This window comes from Mastomys coucha, unplaced genomic scaffold (assembly GCF_008632895.1).
Source record: "Mastomys coucha isolate ucsf_1 unplaced genomic scaffold, UCSF_Mcou_1 pScaffold21, whole genome shotgun sequence".
NCBI classification, from domain to species: domain Eukaryota; kingdom Metazoa; phylum Chordata; class Mammalia; order Rodentia; family Muridae; genus Mastomys; species Mastomys coucha.
The window spans coordinates 38093985-38102176 of NW_022196904.1; the positions used below are offsets into that span (position 1 = coordinate 38093985).

Below are 8192 nucleotides of genomic sequence, written 5' to 3' on the forward strand. Positions count from 1 at the left end.
CTCCCCCTCCCTCTCTCATTTGCTACTTTTGTCAAGATATTCTCTCACAGTGATAGGAAAAGTAACTAAAAAGGCCGATTCCTGGCAAAAGCTTCCCAGGTGAGCTATGGTCCCAGTTACTACAGTGGTTAAAAAACAAGTGCTGTCAGACATGCTGCTTCAACATTCCCAGTGGTATCTCAGTACACTCCCAGTCAGAAACTGCCCAGTCTCCTCCCACTGTTCTGTCTCTAACCCTGTCCCCACCAGCTTGGCTCTCACACTGCGTTGTGTGACAGCAGTTTATGAGGCAAAAAGCTTCAAGGAAGCCGTCTCCTGCAACCCCTAACTCAGAGGTAGCCCAGATATGTCCTTGCTATAGTCTCGAGTGCTAGGTGTCCCCCAAGACAAACGTTGCTCTCTGACCTCCACCAATGTTCCAACATTTTAGCCAAACCCTGGTTTGGAATTTCTGCAGACAATGTTACACATTCAGAGATGATGATGGGGGAAGGGCATTGACTAGCCCAAAAGATTAGCATAGTGGGCCTTTACCTTGATGGGCGGGACCTTGAGCCGAGTATGTGTGTGTGTGTGTGTGTGTGTGTGTGTGTGTGTGTGAGAGAGAGAGAGAGAGAGAGAGAGAGAGAGAGAGAGAAAGAAAGAAAGAGAAAGAGAGAGAAAGAGAGAGAGAGCAGCAGTTAGCATTTGAGATTCGAGATTGGAGCCTCTACCCTCCTGGCTGGCGCACCTGCACACACCCCCACACCCACACCCCGGGACTCTAGCCAGGCCCATGCAGGCCCTAGCGTGTTTGGAGCCCAGGGGTGCTGCACCAGTCCAGAGGAGATGGCTGTTGTTTTAGACCCAGTGTGCTTTAGATGGCCTCAAATGTACCTTGACCGCTGAGATTTTTCTTTTCTCTTTTGTAATGACTGTAAAAGTCTGATGCCATTTTTGAGAAATACCTTCAGATTCTGCACTTCCTTGTGTTGTGTCTGCCATTATTTCTTTACCAACGCATTGCCGACCTGACCAAGACCCTGTTTCCCCACAGGTTGAGGGAGGCCCAGACTGGTCGGCCCGCGGCACTAGAATGCTTTTCCTATAACACAAACTGGGCCATGTGATGGTCAGTTTTGCCCTCACCTGTTTATCCAAACAACTATGGACCTACTTGTTGCTGGAGTGGTATTGTGCAGATGTAGTTAAAACAATCAGGTGGCTCCGTGTATAGGAAGCTGCTGTAGTCACTTGGCCGTATTAAGGGTGTTTCCCGAGCTGTTCAGCTTGTCCATGTAGCTCAGCTCCCGCCTCGCTGTTTCTTAGCACGTCTTTCCTGACAGTAAGCCATAAGGACAAATTCGCAGTCTCCACAGCGACCAACCCTCACCCTGAATGCTTTCACTTACACTGAGTCTGTGTCTCTGATGGAACCTTGGCTAAAGCGCCCTCATCCCTAAAGAACAATTCTTCTATTGATCAAGCCTCTTAGATGGTTAAAAATCAACAGCCTCAAGCTTTGTCAAGCATGTGAAACCAGAGAAATCTCCTGTACCAGGGCTGCTGTGGGTCAGGGACTGAGCTCGGCCCTTTCTGTGCTAGTCAAGCATCATGATGCGCTTCACTAGTCTCAGCCTCCTGATCTAGAGGGAAACAGCTCAATGGGGTTGTAACTCATTCGAAGTAAGTGTTCTTTGAGACAAGGTCTCATGTAGCCTAGGCAAAGCTACATGTGTAAATAGTGTAAATTCACTAAAAACTTAAAGAACTGTATCTCCACACTAAGTTCATTTGATAATTATAAAATAATATTAATTAAAATAATGTTCTGTCTTATTTTTATGCAAATCCAGCATCATTCATTTCTTGCCATTCTTAAACATTTTATAATGTTAAAACCAAAAACCAATGTGGGGCTGGAGAGATGGCTGCCCTTCCATATAACGCAGGTCCAATTCCCTGGAGTTCCCACATGGCAGCTGACAACCACCTGGAACTCCAGACCCAGGGGACTTGATGCCCTCTTTTAGCCTGTGTGAACACAAGGCACACATATGGTATGCATACATACATGCATACAAAAATTCACACACAGAAAATATAAATTGTTTTAAAGCCTACTGTCTAAAGCAATTTGGAGGCAGAGGTAGCCAGATAAGATCAACAGGTTATCAACAATGCTGCAAAGGTTAAAGGCAATCTTCCCCAGAGGGCTAGCAGCTGTTACAAATACTCCCTCCTAAGAAAGCACAGCTTGAAGCAAAAGGTTCTAGGTGGAGTGGTAGGAGATCTGCTTTCTTAGTGCGCCTGGGCTTCTGCTCTGTCAGGCTCATCACTGGATCACAGCACTGACCCCTCTAAGACCTGGGCGCTTTGGTATGGGTGGAGGTGGACAGGGATGGCCTTTGACGCCCTTTCCAGCTCCAACCAACTTTAGTTCTATACACTCAATATTACCAAAGAGAACATGCTCTTTGTGGGCTCTTTCTGGAATGGACAAAGGTAGTCCTGCAGCATGGGAACATGGTTATGATGCTGGAGCCCAGGACACTAAGAACCATGCCATCCCTACCTTCCCCATAAACCTCTTCTTTGGGACCATTTGGCTGATGGTGTTCAGTCCCACTGACAAATCAAAGGCAGCAGAACCCATAAGGCCACCCTTTCCTCTGCCAGCTTCTTGGCTGCCAGGGCTGGGACCACATGCTTGGGCCTCCCTAGCACATTCTGACCACATGCTAGGGTTGCTCTGAGTTTATTCCCCATTGAGGCTAATCTGTTAGCCTCAGCTTCCATGTCAACCCCTGTATTAGTCATTCCATGAACATAAATCTTCCCGTTATTCTGGTATCAGAGTAGGCAAAATGTTATTTTCCTGTAATTTGAAGAGTGGGGCTGAAACAGAGCTTTTAAACAGCAGTAGCAGCAGACCCGTGTGCAGTTCTTATCAATAGATGAATGAATAAGAATAAGAATTATAAATCAACTATCTTGGATTTCATACTCATTACACTAGACTGTGTAGAGCAATGCCCTTCTTCCTTTGTCTTCTTTTCCTTGTGCCTGTCTGTGACATCTGTATGACAGTACCCACGTTACTATTACTATAAATAATCAATAATACAGGGAAAGTGGGTTAAGGCAAACATGGACCAGTCACGTCAGCTGTTGCTATGTTACTACCACTATGGCTTGGCCAATATTTGAGGGTTGATAATCCACTCTACCATTATCTTCCTGAGAACCTTATTTCTCTCTACTTTATACAAAAGGCCAAGTTACTGAAGCCACAGAGAAAAGGAGGAGGAGGAAGGTCATCTGGCCCCAGTAACAACCTGTCTAGTACTCAGGTCTCAGCCTGGGCTCTGCCACTGTATGGCTCAGCCTCTTAGCGAGTGAATAAATCCAGGAGTAGCCAAATGTGCAAACGGAATGCCGTGGAAGCTCTGCTCAGATAGTGCACCTGGCTCAATGGTCACAGCACCTCCCCAGGAAGAACTGTGGGTACCCCAGAAGACATAGGGCAGCAGGAACAGCAGGTACAGTGGGAGTCCTGGTGTCCCCAGGGAGACATGTGCACCCCTAGACTTTGCCCAAGGTCAGACTCACTAGCTTGATTGTGTAGCCACAGTCAAAGCTGCCCAGTGGCTACACACAACTGGTCCTTGAAGTGCTGAGCCTGCGTGACATACAGAGAGATGGAGCCTGGCCTCAGCTCTCTAGACAAGAGCTGTTGGTAAGTTCTGCTGTTGCTGTCTTCTGTCTCACACACTAAAAGCTCAAGTGACCCTGCTTGGGAGGCTGAGTAATCACCAAGTTTGATCTTCACAAAAGGTCACACCATGATGAGAAGAGAACACCCACAGAGTCAGTAGGTGTTAGTGGGGATCTATATACACACCGCCCCCAAGTCTTGATTTGGATACACTTATCTACTTTCTGTTTTATGAGGTGATGACTCCTGGGATGGGGAGGGGATTAAACCCAGGGTTCCATGCCTGCTAGGCAAAGGCTGTAGGACCAAGCTACATCCCCAGCCCTCAAGTGATAGCTAGCTGCAATGAAATGTGCAGAAGACCCAGAGTGGTGCCAACATTCAGCAGTCACTCAACCACTCTTGCTGCACTTCTGCTCTGTAAAAAAGACACTGTCCTTTACAAAGTATTTCTTATTTCTCATACTCATCGGCTCCAGAAGTATTTTTGTGTCTTGGCTCCACTCTGTCTGTGCAGTAAAGTCAAGTGCTTGAAGACTTGACCCCACGTAACACTAAACTGTCTTGGTGACCACCCCTTACCCCTCAGCCCTGATTCCCACTTTAAAGCCTTCCTGCCCTTGCTCTCATCCAGCTTTATGCAGAATGCGCTCCTTTCCTTCAGTCACTCAGGGCCTACTTCCCTCACAGGGATTTCCAAAACTGACCACTCTTCCTCTTCTTCTCATGCTTGTCTACTTCATACTCACTCACCCAGTATCTACCCCCTCAGTACCCCCTAAGTATCTACAAGCAAAGCGCCTGTCAGATCTCATCCAAAGCTCTTTCCATTAAACCTGAGCTCTCCAACACACCATACTACCACATCCCTCCACGGTATCCAGAATGCCACGCATCACATTATCAGCAATGAATAAACCAAAGAACAGAATGGTTGTACTATTCAGTCAATATTTAAAAGCAATCGAGGGATATGTGTGCCCTGCTCAGTATAATCATTTTGGCACAGGTCACAGATACAAGGACAGATGCTGAGAGGTGCAGATGACTTCAAAAATCATCTTGTCCAAATAACCCAGTGCCTGGGGTTACGGCACCAGCCACTCTGGGAGCAGAGTTCAGTCCTTGCACAGCAGAAGGATTCTGATTTACTCCAATTCTTCAGTTTTTGCCTTGAATTCACTGTGGTTATTAGATTCAGTCTCTCAAAGCCCCCACTGACTTCAGTGTCTATAAGTGCAGATGGTCATAACTGCCATTTCTACTACCCTAAACAACTCTAGAAGAACCAGAGAAATACACAAAAAAGTCATAGCCACCTTTGTGCTAAAAATGGCCAACCTGACAGCAGTTGAGCAAGTACAGGGGCCTGTTCTACAGCCTGGCAGCCTTACCTCCTGTCATTTATAATGACTCCTGTGAAGAGATATAAAGTCTTTTAAAGGAAAAATAGCAGAAAAACAAACAATAAAACAAAACAATCCAACACCTCTTCCAGATGAGGAAACTTCAGTCATGTTTTTGCTTGGTGGAGAGAAAAATGTGGCACCCAAGTCACCAGGTGAAACAGTGAAAGAAACCTATCAATGCCAGAGCAGTGTGAGACAGGATCAGGGCAGAACGCAGAGCACTGAGCACCAGGGCCAACGGAAGCTCTGTTAGCATCCTCCCTGCCCGCCCACCCAGCACACAGTCCCAGGAGCCCCTTGAAAAGCAGCCACTAGCCCTGTCTGAGTAGAACTTGTTATCCACTTGTTATCTACTACTGGCAAGCTGGGGGAGTCCCTTCCTCTCTTTGAGCCTTAGGGCTCCTCTGGTAGCAGCAGAAGCCAGGAAGTCAGCCAAAGACTTCGATCAACAGTATTGAGATAATTGAGGAGCCATCTGGAGAGTAATGAAGTTGAATCCACACCTGACATTCTAAACTAGGATAGATTCCAAATGGATCAACGGCTTACATATTAAAAGAAGAAGAAGATAAAAAGCACAGGGCCACAGAGATAGTTCAGTCTGTGATAGACTTGACTTCAATCTTTTGAGCCCATATGGAAAAAGCAAGTCTTAGGGGTGCATGTTTGTAGTCATAGCTCTTGGGAAGTGGAGACAGACAGATCCCTGGCTCAGTGGCCAACCAGCTTAACCTATTTGGCAAATTCCAGGCTAACAAGAGACCCTGTCTTAAAAAAAAAAAAAAGAAAGAAAGAGAGAGAAAGGAAGAAAGAAAAAAGAAAGAAGGAAAGAAAGAAAGGAAGAAAGGAAGGAAGGAAGAAAGGAAGAAAGAAAGAAAGAAAAAGTATTTGAGTAACAACACTGAGGTCGCTTCTAGACTCCCATGCATGTGCAAGCCTGTGACTTCATATACACCTATGAAGGGCTGCACCAGCTTAAAATCCAGAAGCCATATTCAAAGGACTGATACACTGAATCCCTGCTAAAGGCAAAATAAGCAAAAACACCAAAAGCAAGAAATGAAACAGAAAATTTCAGGAAATTATGTGTGCAATAATATTGCTAAGAGAGGAAGGTGATCCCTTATGGAGAACACACTTAATGACCAACTGTCCACAGGCGTGAGAGTCCTATCAACCTGCCTGAGTTGCTCTAACAAAACACCCCAACTGTGGTCACTTTTAAAAAGGACTTCACCACAGAAAATCTGGATGCCCATAGCTACAAGGCCAATGCTGGCTTTGTGTTTGGTGAAAGCTGTTTCTCATAGACGGCACTCACTACATGTCCTCATGTGGGGAAATGGACAAATAAGCTCCCATGGGGCTCTTTTGCAAGGGCATTAATCTTTCTTATGGGATGGTTGTCATAACCTAGTCACCTCTCAAAGATCTCATATCTGAGTGCTTCCACACTAGAGTTAACTGTGGGGAGTGGGGGATCATAACCATTTAGACCCTGTAACACAGAGAGAGGACACCATGATAGGAATAACACTGACCACCCAAGGTTGCTGGGTTGGTCCTGCAGCCTGTCAATCTAGGGTTAGATGACAAAGGATAACTGAATGAGCAGATGAAGAGAACCAATGAGCTGACATTACCATAAAAGATGATGCTAAATTATCCAAGTGGGTCCAATATAATCATGAGGTTAAATGGGGACAGGAAGGGATGAAAGAGTCAGGGTCAGAGGGACCAGAGGAGACGCTTCCATCAGCCACTGTTGGCTTTGGAAACAAAGGGGTGCAAGTCACTTCTGAATAGGACATGAGCAGTTTGTGGAAGGTGGGAATGGTGACAGATTCACTCTTAGAGCTACCAAAAAAGGAAGGGAGAAAGCATTTTAGCCCAGAGATCTATCAAGACTGTTGACTTCAGCCTTAAGACAATGTGTGTATACTGTTTTAAGCTACTAATTTTGAAGTAACTTATTATAAGGGCAGTGAAAAACCAATACAGGGATGAAACCAACCTTCTGAAGGAGGAAATGTCAATGGCCGCCACAGGAAAGGGTACTGAACCTCACAATCACTAAGATGAGAGAAGGTAAAAAGGCCACTGTGTGTGTGTGTGTGTGCGTGTGTGTATGCATGTATGTGTATATGCGTGTGTGTACGTGTGTGTGAGTGTGTGTACATGTGTGTACATGTATGTGTGTGTGTGTGTGTGTGTCTGTCTGTGTGTGTGTGTGTGTGTGTGTGTGTGTTGAGACAGGGTCTTGCTTTGTAGCCCAGGTTACCCTCCAATTAGTGATCCTCTTTGCCTCAGCCACCTGAGTGCTGGGATAACACAATAATCTTTGAGGAGAATAAAGTAGGAGGGCTTATGAAACAAGCTAATAATAAAAAGAAAGAATCGTCTCATCTCATGCGTATTTGCAATCTCTTGACCTTTAGCTCAGGGGTCTCTGCAGTTCAGTGGGGAAAGATTAAACTTCTTAATAGACAGTTCTGTAGCAATGTTTTTAAAATGAATTTGAGATGGGTTTTAGTTCTAAATGTAATAGACAAAACAAACTTTCACATAGAAAACACAGACAAGAAGTTTTATGACCTTAGAGTAGGTCAAGAGTCTTAAACCAGTACTAATAAAGAGACTGGTAATCTGGGCTTCCCTAAGATAGAGAACATTTACTCACCAAAAGATGTAAAAATAGCAACAGGGCTGATAAAAAGATGTTTGCAATGCAATTTTTCAATAAAGGGTATACTCTGTAAGCCATAAATCAGTGGGAAATACCAGACAAACCCACTGTAAGATGGCAGGCTGAGACTGAACACCTTTGGAGGTTCTGAACTTTATGAAGAAGCAGCTTAGGAAATGCTTAAACTGCATTGTCTTAGCTACTTTTATATGGCAATGAAGAGACACCATGACCAAGGTAACATAACATAAAGTAAGTCTGGGACTCAGTTCCAGAGAGTGAGTCCATGACCACTGAGGCAAGGAGCACAACACGCAGCAGGCAGGGAGCACAGCACAGCAGCAGGCAGGGAGCACAGCACAGCAGCAGGCAGGGAGCACAACACGCAGCAGGCAGGGAG

The 8192-nt window shown here is 45.4% G+C and overlaps 1 protein-coding gene across 9 annotated transcripts in view; it reads right to left on the reverse strand.

Moving 5' to 3' along the window:
* Sergef (secretion regulating guanine nucleotide exchange factor) overlaps positions 1-8192 on the reverse strand; it is a 199264-nt gene that overhangs the window by 54581 nt on the left and 136491 nt on the right. For 2 of the 9 annotated variants that reach the window (XR_004123041.1, XR_004123038.1), the window contains one exon: positions 1129-1318. The exons of 5 other annotated variants lie outside the window; for them this stretch is intronic. The gene's annotated coding sequence lies outside the window, so the exon portion shown is untranslated. The remainder of the gene's footprint in view (positions 1-1128; positions 1319-8192) is intronic. 2 more of the 9 variants (XR_004123039.1, XR_004123040.1) reach the window with 1 other exon arrangement.